A 27621-nucleotide genomic window follows, 5' to 3' on the forward strand; every position below is an offset into this window, starting at 1 on the left:
CCTAACTCACTGGATCACAAGAAGCATTGTGAAATCTGTCTCCAGAGGACTTCCAATGATCAGAGCTCTAGTTATTTTGAATCCCAGTCCTGAATGTGTGCCAGGCTCAGAGAGCTTGTATCCTTTATTGAATTAGCAGAACCACAGCCCACAGCACCTCCGTGACATTAAAAATAAAAGAGGTTACTTAGATTCCCAAATTCCTTTCCTATTTTTATTCCTTCCACTTAAGAGACAAATTGATCTGTAAATTACTGTAAGGCTTTGGCTTCAGAAAAAAATAACATAACGTAAGTATGTTTAACAGTGGCTTTTTGAATCGCTATATGACAAAGGATTTTGATATGACAAAGGATTTTGCCTAATGCCCCTGTCTTTCAGAGGAAACCGTGGTGGAAGTGGGTGGGGTGGGGTGGGTGGGTTGGTTGCCAGCAATTAGTGTTCTTTCTGCATTTGTTTGTTTCAGTCTCTTGGTCTTGTCAAAGCAACCGAACCTTGATTTGTTGTCTATTTGTTGGTCCCCCATGTTATTTCATTACCAAGTCCTGTTATACAGAAAGACTTTAACTAAAATGGAATTTGCACATCAACATACATTTTTTTAAATTTTTATTTATGATAGTCACAGAGAGAGAGAGAGAGAGAGAGACAGAGACAGAGACAGAGACACAGGCAGACGGAGAAGCAGGCTCCATGCACCGGGAGCCTGACGTGGGATTCGATCTCGGGTCTCCAGGATCGTGCCCCGGGCCAAAGGCAGGCGCCAAACTGCTGCACCACCCAGGGATCCCCAACATACATTTTAATAGGGCTTTACCCTCCACCAAAAGAAAATTGTAGGTATAAGCTAATGCCTACTGGGAAAAATACTACAAATTGTAATAGTAATTGTGGAAAGGGTCTCACTCTGGTTCCAGATATGCATAAGGGGGAAATGATATAAAATCAGTGAACCAAATAGGATTAGTTACATAGTTATTTCCATAGCCAGGACCCTTTTCCTGCCATTAAAAAAAAAAGGCTTCAAATATTTTTAGCTTGAAATTTCATCTACAACTCACCAATGAGAAATGAACTCCACAGATAAACATAGGTACTATTGCATGAAAACCAAAAGCACTTTAGGTTTGAACCAGTTGGGATATTTGCATGCATTTTAGCATTTTCTAATACTTGTATTGGCTTTCACAGTTTTAGGAACATAATCGTAAAAAATAAATGTCATTGCTGTTTCTTCAAAACACAGGATATCTCAATGGTATTATAATAATACCGCTTAATATAAATTCCATTGCTATAATGAGTATAATACACAGACTCATTTTAAAAGGTAATGTGTGTGTGTTATTGTTGTTGTTGATAGGGATACTTTCAAGAGGCAAGAGTAAAAAAAAAAGAAGTAATGTATTAGAGGCACTTGCAGGTGAAGGGGAACTGAAGAAGATAGAATTTGGTTGTTACTTGAAAATTATGTTTCTTATACTGTCTGTGCCAATGGAGAGTCTTCCAAATTCTCATTTCATACATTTAATTTCCAAAAACCAAAAGTTGTAACATGAACATTTTCTCATTAATAACATACTGGATTTAAAATTTTTCTCATCCCAATTATTAGTAATAACAGTAAACATTTACATAGGAGTGACTTGATATTAAGTCACTCTAAATATATTAACTAATTAACATGTTAGTACATTTTGGCATAATGGTAAAAATCATACGTGAAGCTATATTAGCATTTCAGTTCATAGAAGCACCATTTTTGTAGATGTTCAGGCCAAGAAATATTGGTGTAATTCTAGACTCTTCTTTTTCCTCTTTGGTTTTGTATCTTATCAGCCCAGAGATCCTATTGACTGTATTCTCGACATAGATCCTGAATCCAGCCAGGTCTTAGTACGTGCACTGCTTCCTTCTAGGTCCATCCTCCATCATCTTTTGACCACCATTGCAGTCTAACTAGTGTTGTCTCCTGACTGGTCTCCTTCCCTCTGCTCTTGCTGTTCTCCCCTGCAAAACCTCCCAACTTTCCCACCACCCCCTCCTTCTGCCCCACTCCCAGACAGTCAGCTTTCAGTAAGACAGCTGGAGCAGTATGCTAAAACACCCATCTCATTCTGTACCTAACCCCTTCAAGGGCTCCTGTTTCTCTTCAGAAGCTGAAGCAGCACACAGAGCCCCATCTGATCACCCTCCTGCATCAGCGCAAGTGTGCACCATGCACATACACATCTAGTGCCTATAATCTCCTTGCTCACTCCACTTCAACTACACCAGCCTTCTTGCTGCCCCTGCAACCCACCAGACATGCTTCTTTCTCAAAGTTTTTGCAATTACTGTTGCCTCTGCCTTGCAGGACCCACCTAGACACTGATGCTGCTGGCCCCCTCACTTTCATTAGTCTGTATCCAGAAGCTGACTTTGCAGTGTGACTTTCCCTGGCCACCCTGTCTACAATTTCAAATCTCACCCGTCCCTCAACAGTTCATATCCCTCTACTTCTCCTCCCCTTTTTTTTTTCTCCTTAGCTCTTATTACTAACACATAGATGTGTATTTATGTTTATCTTGCTAACTGGAATGCAAACTCTGTGGAGGAGTTTGTCCTTTTTTTCTTTCATATTTGATAGCTTATATCAAGAGCAGAGCCAGGTATGTAATATGTCCTAAATAAATATTTGTTGAGTATATCTTCAGATCAACACTGTGTTATTAGGTACATTACTCCCATTTTACAAATGAGAAAGCTAAGGCACAGAAAGATTAAGAAATTTGCCTGAGGTCAAATCAGCTTAGCAAGTGTCAGAGCCAGAATTCAAATGTAAGGCCCTAGCTCCAGAGTCTGTGTTCATATCACTCTATAGTTCTTATTCACATGACTAAGTAAATTAATTAGAAAAATAGAACTATGTATAGATTTATCTATTTGCTGGGATTTTCTTCATTAGAGTTCCTTCCAGTTAAATGGAAAATTGGCAGTTGTCTGGCTTAAGCACTACAGTCTCTTTAAAAGCCTCTTTACTCCATCACTTGTGGATTTTTTTTTTCTAAAAAGAATGTATGAGTTTTTACCATTGAAAAACACAAAACCGGGGCAGCCCGGGTGGCTCAGCAGTTTAGAGCCATCTTTAGCCCAGGGCCTGATCCTGGAGACCTAGGATCGAGTCCTATGTCAGGCTCCCTGCATGGAACCTGCTTCTCCCTCTGCCTGTGTCTCTGCCTCTCTCTCTCTCTCTCCCTCTTTGTGTGTGTGTCTCATGAATAAATAAAATCTTAAAAAAAAGAAAAACACAAAAACAAATGTTCCCAATCCCACCTGTGTTGACATTTAAACAGTAGTAATAAAGTAGCATATGGGCAATGGTTAAAAAAAATATTAGCAGCATGGGAAAGTATAAAATTAAAGCATTTACTGAATGCCTGCTATGCTTTGTAGTAAGCAAACACTGGGACTACATATTTGGTAATACAAATAGAATCTAATGAGAGAGACAGACATATACAGTTATAATCATGCACTTCTTTAAGTGTCATAGTAGGGTTATATATAATTCTGAATTGGAATTTAGAAGAAACACCAAACAGAGATCTGCTGAAAGCTGAAAGCAGGGCCTTGGAGAATGAGTTATAGGGCAGGTATGTAAATAGTGACTGGAAGGGAATTAAGTGTCTCAAAAGTGAAGACAGAGGTGCATGGCCGGCTCAGTCAGTAGAACATGTGACTCTTGATCGTGGGGTTATGAGTTCAAGACCCACATTGGGCACAAAGCTTACTTTAAAAAAAAAAAAAAACACACTTTTAGAAAGAGGATGTTGGGGAATGAGAACAAATAAGTGTACCATAGAGGATGAGATTAAGAGAGAATATTTTAAATTAACATTTCATATGCTATAGAATGGGAATTATAGGCAAACGAGTTACCTAAACAATAAATACACACATTTTGAATTTGTTTTTTTTAAGATTTTATTTATTTATTCACGAGAGACACAGAATGAGAGAGAGGTAGAGACACAGGCAGAGGGAGAAGCAGGCTCCACGCAGGGAGCCAGACATGGGACTTGATTCTGGGTGTCCAGTATCATGCCCTGGGCTGAAGGCGGTACTAAACTACTGAGCCACCAGGGCTGCCCTGAATTTAATTTTTAAGAGAATATCTTCACTTATCCAAATGTATTATATGGAAAATTGTCAGCTTCATCTGTTCAGGATACTTTTATCTATTTTTTCATAGGATTTAGGTTGCAGGGTACTGACAAGAACAAGGTATCCTTCTCCAAACTGTTATTTTTGCTTAATATGTTAGGCCAGTTCCAACTTCTTTTAAATATGAGAGCAAAGCAAAAAAAAAAAAAAAAAAAAAGGGCAGTTTGTCCTGAGTCTATTCAGTGTTTTTTGTCCTTGTGTGTTTCCTTTCCCCACTTCTTTCCTCTGGAAGTCAGGTTTCCAACTGATCATTTCTCTGATTTGACAAGGTCACCACGAACTTCCTGTCATCCGGAATGCTGGCAGTTTGATCTTGCTTAGTGACAGACTGCTTGGTCACTCAGGTCCTCCTTCCAAAGAAGGGCACAGTGCTTTTACATAGTGGTGACTTTATCCATGAACAGCTAAGAGAAGAAATAAGATATTTTGATAATAAATGTTAAAATAATGATCACATGAGATTGGAGTGGAGTAGGGCAGTGGCACAATGATCTTAGATATTGATGGGGGGCATTTATGAGAAGGTATCAGTAGAGTTGAAACTCAAATGATGAGAAGCCATACAAGGATCCAGGAGAGTAGCTAACCATGTAGAGATGAGAGTTAAGTACAAAGGTAGGGTGTGAAAACAAGTTTGGTTCAAAGAAGACAAAGAATACCAATATGACTGGAGAGAGTGGTAATGGTGACAAAATAAGGTCTTAGAGTTAGCCAGGGACCTGATAGACTCTCATAATTAGCCTTCATTTCTGCTTGTTATTCCTCTTGTATCGCAGTTATAAATCTACTATTTCTGATAGTTACTTGAATTTGCTCTGCACTGCAGGATTTATAAAGACTTTTAACATACATCCTAATTTCACATAAAGTTCCCTAACATCCCCGTGAAGTAGACAGGACTAACATTATTTCCATTTTACAGGTGAGGAAAAGATATGTAAATGTTACTTGTTTAGAGAGGCCTACAACGCCCTGTCCCCACCACACATGTGCCTGTCAGAATTGCCCATGCTTCATCAAAATTGCCAAAAAGTCACAATTGTCTTTAGCCAGATTTGGAATGAGCTTAGGGCTTGGCTTCAGCATAACTAAGGGCTCATCAGTGCTGAAAAAGAAAAACCAAAAGAGCTGGTATCATGAATAAATGCTCTCTAACAGGACATGAGTGTAAAGCAGAGATCCACACTCTGTTTAGCCACATCACTGATTCTATTAGATGGCTAGTTGATGCATCATATGATGCTCCTTGTCAGATTTGAGTTTTAAATAATTCATCCTGGAACATGGATTTGAAGAAAACAGGACGGACGTGTCTAGTGAGAGATACTGACAACCTGAACTGGACTTAATCACAGGTTAGGTCTTGTAGCCTCAGCCACCTGAGTCACCAAGGTAATTCTGTACTATGTCACCAGTAACGTTTTTTTAGCTTGATAAAATGATGTCATGTGTGACACTTCAATTTTTTTTTGAGATTGAACTGTTATTCTATTTTCATATGCTTGCTTTATCATAAAAGGATTTAGATTATTTGTAAATTTATCACAGGAATGAGTTATGTTTAATGCACACATACCTTTTTTTTCTATGCTTGAACTTTGCTCTTTTAAATTCATATCTTAAAAAAATAAAAAAAAATTAAAAAAAATTCATATCTTTTCAAATACTAATCTATCTATAATTTTCAGGATTAAAAAATTATTTTCTATCATGAAGTACTATCTTGCTCTGGTCAAGGTTTTATTTGGGGTGTGTGTGTGTGTGTGTGTGTGTGTGTGTGTGTTGCCACATAAATTCTTACAAGGAAAAATATTTTTAATCAAAAGATCAGTCAAGACATACGAGAAATATCTCAGGGTTGAAGCTATCAAGCTCACTTATTAGAGGCAAGTCATGGTTATGCAGTTAACCACATTTCTGTTATTTAATTTTCAAAATTAAATTATTAAGTAGAAGTGTGATATTTACCATCTCAGACTTAACTAAAAAAGATCTTTTTAAAAGATTTTATTTATTTATTTATTTATTTATTTATTGATTTGTAGAGCAGGGCCAAGGGGCAGAGGGAGAGAGAGAATCCCAAGCAGACTCTGTGCTAAGCACAAAGCCCAACACAGGACTAGTCTTTCCTGTCTTTTGTTTGTGGTATTTATACAAATATCATTCTCTGTATGACATGGCTATGATTGAAGTTTGGTGGCTTCTCACTTTTAATTCAGTCAATTTTCATATTTTTAAATTAATTTGGTTATTTTGCTTTGGTCTTGTGTTTTCTTAATGTATTTTTCTATCTGGATGATTAATCTTAGTTGTAATTTTTTTTTACTTTAAAAGTATCTAATTTGGGGGGCATCTGGGTAGCTCAGTTGGTTAAGTGTGGACTCTCGATTTCAGCTCAAGTCATGATCTCAGGGTGATGAGATCAAGCTCTGCATAGGGCTCCATGCTCAGCACGGAGTTGACTTATCTCTCCCCCCCCTTCTCCCTCCTGCTCTCTCTCAAATAAAAATAAGAAAATAAAAGTACCAAGTTTTCTTCTTTTTTAAAAAACTCTTAGACATTTATTAAACTTGCAATAGCATTTAACAATGTTCTTTCCTCTACTTTTTCTTCCGAGTCTCAAAGCTGATCTCCTGATTTAACATTGTAGATTCTTGTAATAATCAAAAGCAATCACCACCACCGAGTCTTTAAACTTGACAAACATATCTCATAGTTATTATTCACTAGTGTTTCAAACACATTAAATAAATTTAATGCTGTATAATTTTAAAAATTCTTTAGAACACTTCCAGTCTCTAATTTTCATGAGATAAATATTTCAAACCAATTTTAATTTTATGATTAACATATTTTAAATATAACATGATGTTAAGTGTATTCAAAAGGGCTAGCACACATTTTGCTTTTATTATTTGAGGATTGCAAATCCTGAAAAACATAAAATGCTGAAACCCTTTTTCTTCTTATGCCTTGACTCTTTTCTCCAGATAGTTGTCATGTTATCAAAAACATGTATCTGAAAGTACAAGTACATGTATACAAACAACTGAAATCAAGGCAACTCCAATAAAAGCATGTCTTGTTAAGGAAGATTGCATCAGAGCATGTGTAAAAAAAGAAGAATTGGATAAAAAAAGATGGTATTTCAAAAGAAAAATCGGGGGATCCCTGGGTGGCTCAGCGGTTTGGCGCCTGTCTTTGGCCCGGGGCGCGATCCTGGAGATCCAGGATCGAATCCTACATCGGGCTCCCGGTGCATGGAGCCTGCTTCTCCCTCTGCCTGTGTCTCTGCCTCTCTCTCTCTGTGTGTGTGACTATCATAAGTAAATAAAAAAAATTTTTTTAAAAAAATAAACAAAAGAAAAATCGGTTTCTCAGACATTTCTTAAGGTTTATACTCCAGTGCTGGTACATAAGCAAGAAAGCAATCCTGAATTATCTAGCTTCTGGCATTTTGGAAGAAAGAGTAGCCTTCAACATGTTTTAAGCTTCCATTGCATTCCTTGCTCTTTTGAAGTATATGTTTTACCATTTTACCGTTGAGAACCTCCAGCAAAAAGAGTGAGTAGAGATTACTATTTTAAACATTGAATGTCTTTTTCTGTTTCAAAAACAGAAAAAGACAAAACACCAGGTGTGTGGTGTTAAATCCATGGAACAATGTGGTAGTCTGTATTTGTGTTTTGCATAAACTCTGCTATTTACTATCCTGTGTCTGATTTACTCCCGTGGAATCAAGGTACAGATGAATGATGATGACATCATCTACATATAAAGGTGACAAAAATGATAACGGTATCAAAGCCCAGTGCTTTTAGAGCTTCTGCTTTCTACTTTTTCCCTGCCAGCCAAGAAACAATCACACTGATACTTTATCCTCTAATTCTAGCAGGGAGCTCATTTGCTTCCTTTCAGAGATGATCAAAACTTCATGCCCCTTAGTAACAAAGAAAATGACTCTGAAAGACCACCAGTGCTGGTGCAGTTCAGAGCTTGAAAGAAATCAGCATTGAGGCAAGCCCTAAAGCTTTTGCCATTATAGGATCTAGGAGGAGGTAGAAGCTGGAGTCACAGGGTATATACCAGCTATCCCTTCCAAAGGTGTACAGTGTTGCTTTTAGGATTTCCCATATTACTCAGAGTGACTTACTATAAGGAATTCTTAATTGGACTCCTAACCTTTTTTTTTTCTTCCTGCCCTTCCAACCCATAATCCACACTGTCATCTCAAAGATCTTCCTAAAAACTTAGAACTCATTGGCTCTATCTTAAAAGCCCTCAAAAGATTTACCATTGCCCGCTACATATATTCCAGACTCCTTATCATAGCACACATAATCTTTCATGGTTTGGAACCTATCTTCCTAGCATCTCTGTGTTCTGTATCCTATTTTAGGAATGCCTATCCATTGGATTGTTGCAAGAGTTCAATGAGAAAATGTATATAGAGTACTTACTGATAACTCATATTTACTGAATACTTACCATCTTATCTGGTTTCAAGGAGTGGGCTAGGTGCTTATGTGTATTCTCCCACTTAATCTTCATACAACCCCATGAGGTGTGGATACTTTTATAATCTCCATTTTCTAAACAAAGAAACAGATTTTGAGAAGTCAGGCAACTTGCCCAAGGTCACACCTGTAGACAGAAATGGAGTTGTAATTCTGTCTCTCCAACTCAAAAACTGGTGCTTTTTTAGACTTGACTGCTGCCTGGCACATTGCCAAGTGTACAATTCAGTTTGATTAAATATTCATTTTTTAAAACCCATTACTATAAAACTTACAGTATCTGGAAAACGACCTTTTTCTTGCTTCTCCTGCCCACCAACGTTAACTGATAAACCACATCTTTAACTTTTTCTAGATGCCCCCAGCACCTCTTTGCTGACCTCTCTCATAGGGAGTACACTCCCAATGCTGTCGTGTAATAATCTGTTGAATATCTAATGCCTCTGATCTGTTGGCACTTCCTTAGGTACAGGCACCTTATCTTCTTCGTCTTTGTATTCTCAGAGCTGAGCATAATGTGCAGCACCCAACAAATGTTGAACAGATAAAGAAGTGATGCGAACTCTGAACAGAATTGCAAAATATGTGGGGCTTTGCTCTTCCCCCAAAATAAAGAATTTCTCCTTCCATTCACTGTGTAACTGCCCTAACGCTTCAAATAACACTCCATTAGATTTTATGAAGGAGCACCGTCAGACTTACAGAAGTAAATAGGGGTGAAGAGAAGACAAAGTTGCCCTCTCTTTCTTCTCTTTTCCCCACCATAAAATTGAGTGATTTTCCTACCAAAGGAGAGGAGATAACATTTAGAAATAATTCATTTAAAATTCAGAATATAGGGATCCCTGGGTGGCACAGCGGTTTAGCGCCTGCCTTTGGCCCAGGGCGCGATCCTGGAGACCCGGGATCGAATCCCACGTCGGGCTCCCGGTGCATGGAGCCTGCTTCTCCCTCTGCCTGTGTCTCTGCCTCTCTCTCTCTCTCTCTCTCTCTCTCTCTCTGTGACTATCATAAATAAATAAAAATTAAAAAAAATAAAATTCAGAATATAAATTATCTTAAAAAGTTTAAATAATAGTTGTACTTCACACTAAATTTGGTAAGACTCATGCTTTTTGCCTCCTGATTATTTTTATTTTTTCCAGAGTTATACTTACATTCATAACATTTCCTATAGGTTAGTGAAGTTAGGAAACACTCCTAAATTCTGACATCTGAGAGGGAGATCGCCTGATTAGGCATGTGGTCACTGAGTGAGTCAGTGCAAGTCCCTAAACCTTCTGACTACCAGTCTGTGGTTCTTTTCACCCAACTACTACCACGTCCCCTGAGGAACTTGGTAAAAATAGATAGAGCTGTTAGCAAAGTAAATCATTGTCATTGCTAGTGTTCAGATTCCATTTTTCCATGTTTAATAGAATAATAATATAAACTCAGAGATGTTTATGTTCTATTGGTTAGTATGTAAATGTATGTCAAGAATAGGAATGCAGAAATGATTCTAGAATTTACATTATCCCCCAAAATATAGAGTTCACAGATATCAGCATTAACACAAGTGTTAAATTATAAAATAAATAATATTCGTTGACTATCATCCTTTATGAAGAGAAAGGCAAACATGATTTTTAATAAACTTTTTTTTTAACTTGTATAGCAGGATCCTCTATCCTCAAGAGATTCAACAACTATAAGGTCTAAAGCAGATGTGATCTAGATACAGTATGATATATCTGCAAATTATAATCCCATGTCTGAAGGGAGTGAAACTCCTTGCCTCTCTCTATGAATTTGAGGGTGAGCCTAAAAATCTCACCTAGTTGACCTCCTTTCTCCTTTTTGTATCAGAAAATGGTGGCCTAGCTTTCTCTGAAGAGAAAAAAGCTAATATCTGGGTTTAGTTCCTTGCATGGCTATCTGCCAGCTTTGCACCAGTAGACAAATCATTAAGCTTCCTTTACCTCTCTTTTCTAAATTTACAACATGAGGATAATGTTACTCTCCTTCCCCACAAGATTGTTGCAGAGATTAATAACATATGTATGAAAATGGGCTTAAATTATAGAATCTTCGAACTAAAAAGTACCTTTCCAAGGTGAATCTACCTCACTATATTTTCAGCTAAGAAAACCAAGATGCAGGAATGGTAAATGCTCTGCCCAAGCATTATGATCATTTACCCAGAGTCATAAATTTGAAGCTAGAAACCAAATCTTTAGCTTAAGTGTACTTTGTTTTTGTTTCTGTTGGGTTTGGGGTTTTTTGGGTTTTTTTGTTTGTTTTTGTTTTTGTTTTTGTTTTTTAACCGCTTGATAGGCACTGCAGAACTGATATTCTCATGGAAGGAATATAAAGACTATGATAGAATGATCTGAAAGAGGAAGTAGGCTTTTTAACAGCAAGTAACATGACAGCAGATGAGAAAAGAGGAAGTTACAAGGAAGAATATATATTAAAGGGTTCACAGAATGCCAGCCATACTTTAAAAACTTTTAATTATCCAATTTGTATTACATAGTTAAAATATCTACTAAGCATATTTTTTAATGTACAGAATTAGCAAAAGTACATTCCTTCCTTTCCCTGTTTCTAGTACTCTTCTAATTCTAGGACTTGGCAGGTCTTAACAATAAGCAGCAAATCCCTGCTTTATGTGTGTTGCCCCCTGTGCTGGCTGGGGGTTAAAGGGGTCAGTGGGAATGTCCAAAGGGGCTAAACTAAAGAGAAGAGTAGCTGCTTAGATTAGATGAGTAGGAGTGAAACCCCTCACAAATGACTCTTCAGTGCTTTCCAAACCTAGAGGTTCAATTGGATTTATAAATCATCTTGCAGATACCCTCCTAAAATAATTTTTATATCCCCATAAATTATTTCAGTGACAATAATTCTTCATTTCTCTCCTCATCCTATCAGCTTTGATTAATGGTGGAAAGGCAGAAGAAAGTATAACTGAGAGCTTAAAACCCTAAGGAAAGGGCAGGTCTCGATAGGATTTGAGTAGTACATTCCAAAGGACATAAGTGCCACGGGTCCAGAGAAGCTCATTGAAAATGTGTGTGGGGGGGGGGGAGGGAATGTCAAAAACAGCTTTTCATTACTTTGCTTTTTAGCTTCGAGCTATAGAGGTAACCAATTAAAATTCAAGATGTGATACTACCCTTGTTTTCATGCTGTAGGACTTGATATTGAGTGCTATGTCTCATGAGTGCTAGAAATAACAAGTTAAAGATAGCCTAGGATTACCAGGCAGTATAATCTACAACAATGGAAAGATGATAGAACTGGAAGAAAACCTAAATTCAAGTTCCTACTCTAAAGGTGAACAATTGCATTTGTCTGTGAATAAAGACCTCTTGATTACAGTCACATAAAGCTGTATTTTTCTCTTGTGGAAGAAATCTAGAAGTAGGCAGTTACTGTTATTAATTCAGGATGTCAATTCTCCTTAAAATTTTCTTTGCCCTTTCCTCTTGGTTCGAAGAGGCTATGGTTATGGCCATCACATCTATCTTCCAGACAAGAAGATGGTAGCGGCGGGAAGGAGGGACACCTGTATCAGTGAAGCAAAAACTTTCCCAAAAGCCTCTAGGAGACTTCAGTTCATATCTCAGTGTCCAGAACTGTGTCACAGGGCTATCTAGAAAAAAAGAGAGTGAAAAAAAACAGTGCTTTTTTTTTTTTTTTTGCTAAGTATATTGTTATTTCAAATAGAATCAGGGAGGAAGAAGGGAAGAATGGATATTAAATAGTTAACCTCCGAAGAGTTATTTATTTGCTTTGCCTATATAACTTTCTAATGTATAAAATAGATATCATGAATATCAGCTTTATCTGTATTCCCTGCCCCCACCACCCAGCATTGATTAAGGGAAAATAAATAAGGGTTTTTGCAAATCAAAAAGGTCAAAATGTCGGGCTCCCTGCATGGAGCCTGCTTCTCCCTCTGCCTGTGTCTCTACCTCTCTCTCTATGTCTCTCATGAATAAATAAATAAAATCTAAAAAAAAATATTTATAATTTAAAAAAACTTAAAAGTAGTAGATACATTGAAGATAGCTTTATTAAGAAAGCATTAGAAAGGAAGGGGTTGTTTGTATTAGAAAAAGAAGAAAGATAATGCATACCTTTCTGTTTCTCTAGTCATTAGTGAGAGTAAAATAAGTATAAATGAGCTAAAAGTCCACATTGGGCATTGTAAAAATATACCAATAGGTAATAAGAACTTAACCTTAAAATATACCAACTGCAAATTATTCCTGTGGTTCATAAGCTTATGAACTCTTGCCATTTGACCATACTGCAACCCAAATGTGCCTCAGAGGATCTTGAAAGTAAACCAAATGATGTAACACTCATCATTTTTTAAATTTAAGACTATGAGACCTTCAGACTTTTTTAGCGAAAAACATTTATCCTTTGCCAAGCTGTGTTCCATGTTGAAATGTGTTTTCCAGTTTGTTTCAAGAGTATTACTGCGTAGGCAAATTAGAATTTAAGCTAAACATCAGAGATCACCTATCTAGTATCCTGAAGCCATCCATATAATAACTTTCTCTTATAAATCCAGATTCAGAAATAGCCAAATAGTTTTATCAGTTAAACATACCAGGAGCAGTGAAACTCCAAAGCAACATGACTAATTGAAACCACCTGTCTCTTAAGAGGGAGGGTAGACATAAATTAGTAAGGCACTTGATCCATTTAAAGATTTGAGACCACTTTGTAGAGGTATCCTTTTGTTTTAAACCTACTGAGCTGTTTTATCTCAGTAGCTACCATATGACTATAGGAGCACAGAGAATAGGGGTAGAGAACCATAGGCCTCTTGTATATGAATCACAGCTGCATCAAAATTCAGTAAATGCTTAGGCAGTTAAATAGGAACTGCTGAAAATAATCTGTAGCATTCTTCTCAAAATAAGATTATACCAGTTCCCTTTGGAGAATCTTCTTCTGGCCTTTTGCTGTATAAATTGGGACTTGACCTCATTTGTGAAGTCTAGAAAAATACTCCATGGGGTCAACGGAGCACAGGAATTTTTTCTGGATCAAGGGAAGTGGTTATGTCATGGAAATCATTGGAAAAGGAGAAAATACTAACTAAATATTTCAAGTACTGGTTCAATAATGAAAGATAAGGAAGATCACATGTGAGTGGGAAGAGATGAGGGGCAGAAAGGAGAACTGGAAGACTGGAAATGTTTGAAATTCTTTAAACTGGAGTCTACGCGTACACAATTACAACCTGTAGTTTTATAGAGTGTTGTTTGCTGGTACTTTCTAAGGATGATAACCAACTGTTGCTTTTCCGTGTATGGGTGGAACATGAAGAAGGCAAATATCTTCAGAAATATTCGCCCTTGGACTGTTTATGCATCTCCTTTTGTATTTATCTATTAGTCTTTTTTTGGCGCACACACACACCAAATCTATCAAAGTTCTTTGTGGCTTTAATTTTGTAAGCAGCTATAAAATGAATTGTAAATGATAGGATATTTTATGGATATGAGTCTAGACTGGGAGCATTTAATGAACGTATATTATGCTTTCCTTGCATTCTGTTAGTGTTTGTTTATTCATTTAATTCAGTCAGCAAATAGTTACAGAAGGACTATTATGTGTCAGTAGTGACCTAGGTCATGAGGTAAGAGATCATAATCAGTTTACTAATAAAAATTTGACCCTAATAAGAATGGATAAATGTTCAATGATTTTCCACATGAATTTACTTGAGAACATATTACTGATACAGTGATTTAGTAGCCAACTGAAAAAAAAAATCCCTTCAGTACAGCTTTCACCCTCTGTCCTGAGGGAATTGCTGTCTTTGCTATGTATTATGTATAAGACCTTATATAATTCTATACCCCTCATCAGGATACAGTGAAAAAAAAAAAGCTAAAAACTTACAGTTTGAAAACTGAGATAAAATCAGAGATACTGGGAATATTTGGTTCATATACTAGATAAGAAGAAAGGAAATATCTATATATCCATTGAAAAGATGTTACTGATATGTTCCTAAACCTAAATACATTTCAAGAAGGCAGAAGATTTCTCAGGAGATTTAGATCTTGCAAATATTAAGAACGAAGAAAGTCGGGACATGATCCATTTAAACCTACCCTTCGATTTTAATGAAAGGTTTGGGGAGAAAAACTAGTGTTCTTTATGCTTAGTGTGGAAACAGATATTACCTTCAAGTGGTATCATGTAAGTACATGGCTAGCTTTGCAATGTCATCCATTATTACAGTAATTGATTATGTAACACATTTTCTGTGCCTTTTACTGTCTTCTGGAAGGTGGGAAAACAGCTATGGCCTAAGATCTGAATATGGTTATGAAATACTATTTAATTTCTAGGTAGTCTTATTTAATTCCTTTTTATGTTTGCCTTTTAAGCAATAATTTCAGGTAAAATGCATTTAAATGTCTGGAAATAAAACAACTTGTCAAATGAAATGCTCTATTATCTAGTAACAGATAGATGGATTGTCCTTGTGGGGTGAAGCTTATTCTGTATTGATCTTGATTTTGTTTTAGGTACTATATATATAAAATATATATATATATATATTATATATAATAGCTATTAACTATATATAATAGCTATATATATTTAATAGCTATTTTAGGTGCTATATATATATATATATATATATATAATAGCTACAGAAATAAAGGGCACTTTTTTTTTAGAGGGAGAGTGTGTGCATGTGTGTGTGCAAGCAGGTAGAGGCGGGGAAGAGGCAGAGGTATAGAGAGTAAATCTGAAGCAGGCTCCATGTCCAGCACAGGGCCCAACACAGGACTCGATTTCATAGGCTTGAGATCATGACCTGAGCTGAAATTAAGAGTCAAACACTTGAGCCATCCAGGTGCCCCAAAAGGGCACTTTTTATACACCACTATTTTATCATTTAAGTTTTTGCTGCCTTTTCTTAAGTTAGACATAATTATGTAGCCTACCATATGATTTCTAGTTAAATCACTGGGTTGCTTGCATCACAGATAAAGAAAGACTGTTATTCCAAAATACTGCATACTAGTAAAATTATGGTAACACCACTGCTCTTCTCTTACCATGTGTCTCTCTTGCAAATAACTCTTCAAAAGTAACTGACTTTCAGATATTCTCTCCAGTTATTTTGCTTTTGGCCCTGGTACTCTTTGCCAGTTCTACTTCCTTACTTTACTCTTCATGTTAAACTAAGAGAATACATCTCTGAAATAGGAAGAAATCAATCTCAAAAGGAAAAGAAAAAAGAATAAAGTGTAAAACAAAGTTAGGCTCATTGCCTTATTTATTTATTTATTTATTTATTTATTTATTTATTTATTTATTTATTATTTTTGGCCCTGATCATCTGGACCAGCACTTGCTTGTTGTAAGAGATGACTCTAAGTTACTCTGTGCTGATGGAATTTAGAAGGTCATGGCTTCAACTTACAGTTGCAGATTTCAGGCCCATATAAATCATGTGTTGTGTTCCTATGGTCAGTCAAAAAAAAATTCGAAAAGTAGTGTGCTATTTGGGATTTTACCCAAAGTATAAGGTTTTATGTGGGGATTCTTTCCAAACTTCCAAAGCCTATTAAAGAAAGAAGGAAATATAAGTTTGTCCCGTGAGCTCAACTTCTGTAATCTCTTGAAGATTTACTCTCTGACTAAACCCCAGTCTTGATATGAAAACATTTCCTTATTACTGATAACACACAAAAAGATTATATAATTTATGTGGGATTTACATGAATGAACAATAAGCTTCCTTAGTTCTGTAATATACACTTAAGATGTTTGGTTTGGAACTATTTCATAGTGCACAATTGTTACCTAAATTTCTATGATGAACTACCAAGAACTAACACTCTTGAAAGACTTACTTGGGTGGGCTGATAGAAGATTAAAACATAGTCTTATTTGTAGGCTGTGTAAGCCATGGTAATCTAAAAGAGAAATTAAAACATAAAAGGGTGCCCCGGTGGCTCAGTTGGTTAAATGTCTGTCTGCCTTCAGCTCAGGTCATGATCCCAGGGTCCTGGGATGCAGACCCATGGCCAGCTCCCTCTTAGCAGAGAGCCTGCTTCTCCCTCTTTTCCCCCACCATTCATAACCACATGCTCTCTCTCTCTCTCTCTCTCGCTCTCAAACCAGTAAAATCTTTTTTTTTAATTTTTATTTATTTATTTATTCAGAGAGAGAAAGAGAGAGAGAGGCACAGAGACACAGGCAGAGGGAGAAGCAGGCTCCATGCAGGGAGCCCGACGTGGGACTCAATCCCGGGTCTCCAGGATCACACCCCAGGCTGCAGGCGGCGCTAAACTGCTGCGCACCGGGGCTGCCCGTAAAATATTTTTTTAAAAGAGAAATTAAATCATGAAAAAAAAAATTTCTGAAAACTTATAATATGCTCCTCTGAGAGTCCTGCCTACTTTGTGATCTGCACTGTATAAAAAAAGAAAAGCTATAGCTGACTTATAAGAGAGCCTCAAGTGAAAAAAGAACTGAAAAGTTAGTTTTAGGACTTAGAAGAAAAGTCCCAGAAACGAAAATATGGTAACTTGAAGTGAAACAATGACAAAGTCAGCAACAGTGGTAGCTTTCATTTTTTGAACACTTGCCATGTGCCATTTTTCACAGTTACTATATAATACCGATATTATACCCATTTTACAGATGAGAAAACTGAGGCTTGGGGGATTAACTTGTCCAAGGTCATTCAACTACTAAGTGATGAAGACAGAAATTGAATCATAGAAATATGACTCTAGAGCCAGCTATTTAACACAACAGTTACCATAAGGCATATAATATTCAAACAGATTGAGTAGTTATTTGAATCACAGAATATAAGATATTCTTACCATAAAAGGTGAGCTTTAATATTTTAGGTTTTTAGAGCTAACATTATTTAAGGAAAGTAAGGGTAATGGAAGAGGAACAAGTTAAATAATATCACATGGAAATCCAGACCATGGGACACAGCCCAGGATTGCTGACCTGTTTTTGCAGCAAACCAATGGCATGGAAAAAACAAACAAACAAACAAACAAAAATATTGGGGCCTTTGCTAAGATCTTGCTGCTCCAAGTGTGGCCTACTTTGATTCCAGCAATATAGCTACCACCTGAGAGATTGTTAGACGTGTCGTATATCAGATCTTGCCCCAGAACTTACTGAATTTTAAGATCCCTGAGTGATTCATTTGCACATAGAGTTTAAGAAGCACTGACTGGACTAGATGATTAGAGAGTTAACCAATTTTAGTATGTAGATCTTGTTTAGATCATGATTCAGGCCAATAGGAAAAAAGACATTTTTATCTATTGGGGAGATTAAGTATGGACGAGGTCTTGGATTCTGCAAAGGAATACATGCTGATTTCATTAGTGTGATAATGGCACCTCATAGTTAATGTTGGATGTCCAATATTTTTGTTTAAAACTTAGACATATAAACTGACATATGTAGGGGTGAAATAATGTATCTGAAATTTGTTTTAAAAAGTTTTGGCAAAAAAATAGCAATAAGTGATACAGATGTGACAAAATCTTGAAAATTGTTGAATCTGTCATACTACTCTTTTGTCCTATTACTCTTCTGTCTACCTTTTTTTTTTGTCATTTTGGATTTTATTTTCACTGGTAGTAAATAAATCAGACTTTAGCCTGTATTGAAAACTAGAAAATATAGGAAGCTAAATATACCCTCAAATCCTCACCCAAAAGATATATCTCAAAGTTCCATGTGAATTCATAAAAGGAACATTTTTAATTGCTAAAAAATTCTAACATTGTCTTTTAACTTCAAATATGTGAAAACCCACCATCATATCTGATGTTCTTTCTCATATTTTTATTATTGTATTTTTTATTATTGTATTTTTTATTGAAGTATAATTAACATACACTGTTAAATTAGTTTTGTGTGTACAATATAATGATTCAGCAATTCTATATATTTCTCAATGCTCATCAAGATATATACTCTTAATCCTCTTTATTTTACCTATCTACCCACCCTTCTCCCCTCTGGCAACCACTAGTTCTCTATATTTAAGAATCTATTCTTCGTGTCTCTTTTTTCTCTTTGTTCATTTCGTTTGTTTCTTAAATTCCACATATGAGTGAAATTATATTGTCATGTGAATTGAAATTAAATTGTTATATTGTATTTGTCTTTCTCTGGCTAACTTATTTTAGTTAGCATTATACCCTCTAGGTCCATCCATGTTCTTGTAAATGACCAATCTCATTATGTTTTATGGCTAAGAAATACTCCCATTTTATACACACACACACACACACACATACACATACATACATATGTACATATATATTCTATACATATGTATATATATTATATATATATCGTATCTTTTTTTCCATTCATCTATAGATGGACACTAGGGATACTTGCATATCTGGGCTATTGTAAGTAATGCTGAAATAAATATAGGGGTACATATATCTTCTTGAGTTACTGTTTTCATTTCTGGGATCATATGGTAATTCTATTTTTAATTTTTTGAGGAACCTCCAAACCATTTTTCACAGTGACTACATCAGTTTGCATTTCCACCAACAGTGCATGAGGCTTCCTTTTCCTCCATATCTTTGCCAACACTTGTTATTTTTTGTGTTTTTTATTTTAGCCCTTCTGACAGGTATGAAGTGATATCTCATTATAGTTTTGATTTGCATTTCCCTGATGAGGAGTGATGTTGAGCATCTTTTCATGTGTCCTTTGGCCATCTGTATGTTTTCTTTGGAAAAATATCTATTCAGGTCCTCCCGTTTTTAAATCATTGGTTTTTTGGTGTTGAGTTGTATAGGTTCTTTATATATTTTGGATATTAACTCCTTATTGGATATATCATATGCACATCTCTCATTCAGTAGTTGCCTTTTTACTATCTACTTTTGAATGCTGGAATTTTTCATAATTTTTTAAAGATTTTATTTATTTGAGAGAGACCATACACTCTAAAGTTAAGGGAGGGGCACAGGGGAAGGAGAGAATCTCAAACAGACTCTGCAGTGAGCATGGAGCCTGATCCTACAACCTCAAGATCATGACCAGAGCTGAAACCAAGAGTCAGGCACTCACTCAACCAACTGAGCCACCCAGATGCCCGGATTTTTCATAATTAAAAAATGCCAAAAGAACTGGGCTTATGCTCTAGAAAGTTTAGAAATAACTATAAGAAGTTTCTTATAGTAAGAAGGGTTAATCATTTAATGAGATGCCAGAGAAGCTTTCTCCAAAGTATTTTTTTAAGGTTTTTTTTTTTTTTTAAGATTTTATTCATTTGACACAGAGAGAGCACAAGCACGGAGAGTGGCAGGCAGAGGCAGAGGGAGAAACAGGCTCCCCACTGAGCAGAGACCCCTTATGTGGGGCTCAAACCCAGAACCCTGGGATCATGACCTGAGCTGAAGGCAGATGCTTAACCAACTGAGCCACCCAGGCACCCCCAAAGTATTTTTAAAATATAACAGATTCAGTGGTCTGGGGACATTTTCAAGGGAGTCCTGGTAAGAGCCAGATCTATCAAGCTCCTTTTCTCAAAAACGATCCTATGGTAGATGCTAATTATGTGAATACTTTGGGCCATTGATCTTAGTTAAATTCAATGCCTTAGTTGTGTTTAAAAAAGAAAAAGCATTTGATGATGCTTCTGTTCCAGCCCTGTATGTGTTCTCCTCATGGCACTCTTCTCTGGCAGTTCACTTTAATGGTTGACTGATAAAATGTTAAGCTACCTACTCATCCAAATTAAGCATTTAATAGAGTTGTGTACTCATCCCATCCTGTTAAGAGTCTATGCTTAAGTGCAGACTAGGCCTTTTGAAGTTATGTGATCAATAGGAAACCCTTTAAGCTGGTATGTATTTGTTGTATAGAAGAGTATTCCTTTCAACATCATATAAACCCTTTATGTACTTTCTAACTATAAAGCATATCTTTTTTTTTTTTCGAAAAGAGCAAAAGAGAATTCCCCACGCTATTAAAAATAAAACCCAAGCACTTTTGCAGCTTATTAAGTGGCAGTATTTGTGGTAATATGTTTTATGTATTGTGGCTTCTTCCTATAGAAACCTGAGAATGGTTTTCAAAGATTAAATAGTAAACTCAGCCAGCGTCCCCAGATGTAGCTTTATACTCTTTATAAATGAATAACCAACGCCTGACTGGTTTAGTAGGTGCCTCGTGTTTATAGAGTGAGTCAGTGGACAAGCAAGAATTTGCTTTCAGAAACCTTCCCATTTTAACCAAGTAGTTCTTCCTATATGGTACTATATTTTGGTCTGTTGGTTTAGATTTTATGGAATAATCTACAGCATCTAAGATTTTCCTTTAGACAAATATGTATTAGGAGAAATAAATGAGTAATAGGATAGTGGAGGGAATTTTGATTCTGACTCTGAATCAGAGGATTGCTGACACTCAGGTGCTGGTCCTTAACACTTCTCTAATTTGGGTTATGCTACTGAGAGGCTCCCTGTTAATAGGAAGCTGCATTGCTAGATGTGCGTTATTTTCAATTTTGTAGATATTCAAGTTGTTTTCTCTCCCTCTTCTTACTAGTAGATGCCCAGTTCCCTTGTCTCTCCCTCTGTTCCCTCCACAGCATCAGCCTCTGCATAAAATTGTCTGTATTGCTCATCAGCCCTCAGTCAGTACAAACAAAACCTGGTGGTTAAATCGTGAATGTCTGCCATTCCATAAACATGTTCTACACACTCTTATACCCCTCAGCTTGTTTGTTCTGCTACAGCACAATATTATAATCCTTGGCTAGAGAATTGTAATTAGAATAATTTGTTGTTTCTCCTAAGCATGTTGCTACTCTTAAAATTGTTCATTTTAAAATATAACAATATTCCAAAAGATCTAAGATGCCTTTATGACTGTGGGTGGATTAGAAAACGTGAAGTTTCATAATCTAAAGAATTAATAAATACAGCAAAAATTTTATTTCCTTTCATATTTTATTTTTTTTTATTTTTTTTATTTTTTTTCCTTTCATATTTTAAAAGAATATTGTAGAAAAAGAAAGAGCTTTAATGTATGTGTGTACACATGTGTATATATCCCAAAGAGTTCTATCAGAGAAGTAAGACAGTAAGATATTTTATTTAATTTTCTCCCAGAAAAAGGTATAAAATCAAGACAGATATAAAAATGGACACATTAAATATTGTATTTAGCTCATTAATGGAAGGAACCAGTAAGATGTTATAATCAGTTCAAAGGAGAATCCAAACAGACATATTAATAGATGAGGATTATTGAAATAAACGTGCAGATCTAGGCATATTTTTCCACTGCTGGTGAAGAGAGCCAATTCAGTCTATTGGATGGAATTCACATAGATAAGACTGCCTTTGTTTATAGACAGGAATTATTTTGGATTGCTATCACTTTTTTACAATTTATAGAGTTATAAAGTAGCTCCCATAGACTCAAAATCAGATAATCCAGCAGAATTTATACACTGCATGGTTTTCCAATCATGCACAGTGTTTTTTGTGTTTGTTTTGTTTTGTTTCCCATACATTACTCTCTCCCCAAAGGCACCATATCATTAGTGACTCCCTACTATCACCAGAAAGAAGTATAAACTCATTCGGTGGACATTCACATTTTAGCTTCAGCCTCTTTCAATGTTTTCTGTAATCCAGTCCAGCACCCTTAAACCCTACTTTTTTCAGCCTTTATTCCCAAATTCTACTAATCCTTCAAGTCCCTAATTGTCACTTCCTCCAAGAAGCCGTGTTGTACTTTATCTACTTTAATTAAGAATAACTATACCTCCCTTGACTCTCATCATGTATTCCCTGTACTTTTTTGTGTGTATTAACCATCTGCTGTGAGCTACAGTAGTTCTCAAATTTGATAGTATGTCAGAATTGCCTGAAGGACTGACTAAAACACAGATTGCTGAGTTCCACCCAGCCTTTCAGTTCAGTGGAGTTAAGGTTGAGCCTGAAATTTTAATTTCTTAAAAGGCTGGGTGGCTCAGTCAGTGGTTAAGCTTCTGACTCTTGATTTCCTCTCAGGTCCTGTTCAGGGTTCTGGGATGAGCCCTGCCTCAGGCTCTGAGCTCAGTGGGGAGTCTGCTTGCTTGTCCCTTTCCCTCCTTCTCCGTCTACCCTTCTCTCTGCTTGCTCTCTGTCTCTAAAATAAATAAAATAAAATCTTAAAAAAAAAATCCCAGATGATGCTGATGCTACTGGTCTAAAGACTCTTTGAGAGCTACCTGCTCAGGGGAACTGTGTAAAAAACCTATAGAAAATATTAATGAGACATAGACCCTGCCCATTGAGAATTCACAATCTAATGGAAGTGTCAAAAGCTGACTCCCCACAATATCTCTAAAACCACCTTTTGGTAAGACAAAGCTGAGTTAGTACTGAGGTAAGGAGAATACCAGCTCAACAGAACCTTAGTAGTACCTAGGAGGTGGTTGGTAGGGGGAGAGCAGGCACAAATATTTGGTATATTTGAGGTTTTTCAAGTTTAAGGCGTGTCTTTCAGTGTAACAACTTGGTTAGGATAGGGTAACAGTCATGATACATATAATGGTTTATGGTATAAAGGTTTAGAATTGATAGAGTAAGATGAGGATTTGAGGCAAGGGGTTCAGAGTTCTAGTGTATGAACTTGATGTGTCATTTGGGATGTTTCTAGAATGCACCAGAAGACAGAGTAGTAAGGTCATATTAAGTAGACAGGCGTACTAATAGTTTCGGACATATAAACAAATAGTGTACTAAGATAAGTATTATTGAGGTGTCACAGAGCCCTTTGGGAGCAAGTATACAAAATCTTGCAACCTCCCTGCCATCTGCCACTGCCAGGAATTCTAAGATCTTGAGTGTCCTACTTTGGTTTATCTCTGGTCAATCAAAGAAAAAGCATTGTATTTACAAAGGCAGTGTTTCTCCTTGTTTCTTTTTCTTTCTTTATACTATTTACATCCCCAGACCAGACAGGCATACTCAAACATATATGCCTTATAAGTAGTCAATATCAAATTTTGGACGAATGCATTCATATTTATTAAGGATCACCTATATGACACATGCAAGGCAAGTGTGTGTGTATCTATATGTCAATTAACTGTATGTTAGATTTTTGTAGTAATTATCTTTATCCCCTTGCTAATGCAGATAATCCTTACTGGGCACTTAAGGATATGTGGACCTCTGGATGTGGCTCTTTTTTATATAATCCAGAACTCATGGTCTTTTCTTTTGGGGAAAGATACGTAGTAAGCATGATGATTTTTAGGCACAATAATCCTCTATTTAAAAATAATAGAAATAAGTATATTATTTTAAAAGCCTGAATAGTGAGTGATCTTCACTTTGCTAAGTAACTTAAGCTGTAACCCTTGGTGGCATAAAATTGACATCTGTTACCTTGCAAATCAGTTTTTAAAAATACTCTAAAATGAGTATAATGAATTACGTCTAAGAAAAACAGATCTTTTGAATTTAAAATTCTGGCACATGATTCAGTGTTTAAGCTCAAATTCCTGAAAATAATACTTAAAACTCTTTGTACCAAATACATCCTATGTTTGATCATAACACTTGAAAGAATACTCAACACGCTTTTTTTACAGGCTCTAAAGTCAAACAAGAAAATATGCACTATAATAAAGTACATTTACTTAGATTTATTCATGACAAGCTAATATGCACGTTTTACAAAATACTTTATAAATCATTTATAAAATTCATTGCAACATACTTTTGCTAAAGTTTTGAGAAAACATCTGCTAGGTAGTGCAACCTTAGAAGTTATCAAAAACTTGCCACCATGGTAGTGGCATTCACAACATACAAATTTGCCAGCTAAAGAAACATCATTCCATTAGCAGTAAACCATTTTGCATGAAGCTGTCTTCTCCTTTTGCCATATGGGCTTTTATCACACCTTTCTTTCAGTCCCAGATTTTTCTGTGCTAATTGCAGCTAAATCAAATTGGCCCAAGGAGGACTTCAGATAGTACAATGTCTTAACTGGAACCACATAGATTTTGAAGCTGTAATTGAAAATGTGGGGATAAAAGAGAAAGCAAAGGAGATATGTCAGGAAGTGGCAAAAGCCTGTCCCACATCTTCTTTGTAGCGAGATGAAGAGGCACCAGGAGCAGTAGATGAATGATATCTCCAGGCACACCTTACTAGAGTGGAAACGCAAAAGAATATTACATATTATTATAGCTAGACACAGGATGAAATGAGACTTTCTGGGGTGCCTGGGTGGCTTAGTCGGTTAAGCATATGACTCCTGGTTTCAGCTCAGGTTATGATCTCATGGGTCATGAGCTCCAGCCCCATATCAGGCTCCTCACTCAGCAGGGGACCTGCTTGAAGATTCTCTCCCTCTACCCCTCTCCCCATGTGTGCACACTAGTGCTTGCTCTCTCTCTAAAATAAAGATAGATAGATAGATAGATAGATAGATAGATAGATAGACAGATAAAGGCAGCTTTCTGAAGTCTATAAAAGTTGCCAGAGGGGTGGCTCAGCGGTTGACCATCTGCCTTTGGCTCAGGGTGTGATCCCCGGATCCAAGATCGAGTCCTCCCACATCAGGCTCCCTGCAGAGAACCTACTTCTCCTTCTGCCTATATCTGCTTCTCTTCTCTGTGTCTCTCATGAATAAATAAAATCTTTTAAAAAATAAATGAAGTAAAAATAAAAGTTGCCAGAGGCATGATGCTGTTACGGGGGTGGGGAGAAGTTTGGGGGAGTAGTTAATCTTTCCCAACATCCACTAGATCTCAGCCTGGGCACTAGTTACATTTGAAGATGGATGGTCTATTGTGACAGCTGTCTTGAGCATTGAGCATTATAAGGTCTTAAACAGCATCCTTGGCCTCAACCTGCTAGATGCCAGTAGCACATCCTCAGTTTGATAACCAAAAATATCTCCAGACATTGCTAAATATTCCCTGCGGGTAGAGTTGCCAGCTTAAGCAACTCTATTTCACTCTATTTTAGTGAAAATAGAGGATGCCCCAGTAAAGTTGAATTTCTGATAAACAGCAAGTGACTTTTCATATAAGTATGCCCCATGTAATATTTGGTCCAGACTTGTACTAAACTTATTTGTCATTTTTTTGAAATTCAAATTTAACTAGAGGCCTATATTTTAATCTAGAAAGCCTTCTGGGAGGCAAAATTGCCCATGACTGATAACCCTTGTGCTGTAGTATCAGTAAGTTAAAAGCAAACACCCAAGAGACTCTTGACTGACCCAAATGACAGTGTTACTTTCCTTAACCTCTCTGACTCCATAATCTTGTTGGCAAAGCAGGGGTTCATTAACCTCCTTCACAGAGTGGATGTGAGGTATAAAGGAAATAATGTATGAAAGAACTCTCATAGTAAACAATTGATAAATGTTCATTATTATTAACAATCCCTTGCAAGATGATGTCATAATATTTACTGATGTCTTGACTTCATTTTCACTAAAAGGAAAGACTATTACAGAAACAACAGGAACCCTTCAGTGATTCTAAATCTTGACTGCACACTGAAATCACCTGGGAAGTGTCTTTCCATGAGGTCTGTATCCTACCTGTGAGAAATTTGGATTTCATTCATTTAGAGTGTGGCCTGAGCATTGGGATTTTCAGAAGCTCCACAGGAGTCTTAATATGTGGAGCCAAGGCTGAGAATCACTCTTTGAGAGAAAAGTATTGAAGAGAGGAAATAAGCTAAACTTAATTACATCTGATTCTTGGGTTGTAGAAAAGTGAGTTAGTATCAGATTTAGAGAAAGGATAGACATGATTTCAGTTATTAAACAAATATAATATTAGTGTGCCTACTATGTGCCAGGCCATGTTCTAAGCAGTAAAGGGAGTCTCTGTCCTAGTTGAATGATAGTAGGAAGGGGCAGATAATAAAAAAGACATTTTAATCTAATTTCAAAGACTAAAACTAAGGCCTTCAGGAGAGATGGTAGCATTCCAAAGAAAACCAAAGTAATGAATAATCTTAATGAAAAAGCAAAATGGGGAGGAAGCAGCATGACTTAACAAGACGTTGTCTGAGCTTAGCTCTTAGAAGAGATGAAAACGTGAAGGATGTATTACCAGGGACAAATGTAAGGATGGCAAGAAACTGTAAAAAAAAAAAGGGTCAGGCCAAAACAGAGGGTAAGGCTTTAGAAACAGTAAAGAAACTAGCGAACTCGGTTCATTCTGTTGAAAAGGGAAGGCCTAGACTAAAAGAGAACAAGAAGGAAATGTGAGGCTCTTTTAGGAAAGTGTGCAGTAAGAGATTACTAAAAGGCAGAACAAGTGTAATGCCTATTTTGCTTTATTTTTGTCAATTAAGGAGAATGAGCTATTAGAATAAAAACAAAAATAGTGAAATGGACATGTTTAGGCCAAAGTAGGTGAGAATATAGTGAAAGACAACCCATAGCCACTTTATATGAATTGTAACCTCCTGGTTTCGAAAATGGAGTTATTAGGATATTTTCCTGTGATATTTTGGCAGTAATATAATAGTAATGATAAGTGTATTTTTGACAATTACATTCTCTTTCATAACAAACATCAAAACACATATATAATGTTTTAAATACAATAGAAATTTATTTCACGTTCAAGTCCAAAATCGGTGTTCGTGGAGTGGTGCGTGGCTCCCCTCTAAGGATGGATTTGGGGACCCTGGTTCTTTCTAGCTGTGATTTTGCCATCTTTAATAGATGGCCTCTCAGGTCTCCATGCTCATCAACTTCCAGGCTGTGAGAAGGATAAGACCATGGAGGGTTACCAATGGGATGCTTTTGTGGGCCAGGCCTGGAAGGAGCACACATGACTTTTGCAATCCTTCCATTGGCTAGAACTTAGTCA

At 36.5% G+C, this 27621-nt stretch overlaps 1 protein-coding gene and 1 long non-coding RNA gene across 7 annotated transcripts in view; one reads left to right on the forward strand and one right to left on the reverse strand.

Annotated features, from left to right (window-relative positions):
• The window catches only part of OXR1 (oxidation resistance 1), a 365376-nt gene that overhangs the window by 242471 nt on the left and 95284 nt on the right, over positions 1 to 27621 (forward strand). The gene's annotated exons all lie outside the window — the stretch shown is intronic.
• Positions 3984 to 27621, reverse strand: part of LOC129502403 (uncharacterized) — a 37001-nt gene continuing 13363 nt past the window's right edge. For both annotated transcript variants that reach the window (XR_008662951.1, XR_008662952.1), the window contains exons 2-3: positions 8695 to 8798; positions 3984 to 4610 (exon numbers count right to left, since the gene is read on the reverse strand). This is a non-coding gene — a long non-coding RNA (uncharacterized LOC129502403). The remainder of the gene's footprint in view (positions 4611 to 8694; positions 8799 to 27621) is intronic.

This window comes from Nyctereutes procyonoides, unplaced genomic scaffold, assembly GCF_905146905.1.
Source record: "Nyctereutes procyonoides isolate TBG_1078 unplaced genomic scaffold, NYPRO_anot_genome, whole genome shotgun sequence".
NCBI lineage: Eukaryota > Metazoa > Chordata > Mammalia > Carnivora > Canidae > Nyctereutes > Nyctereutes procyonoides.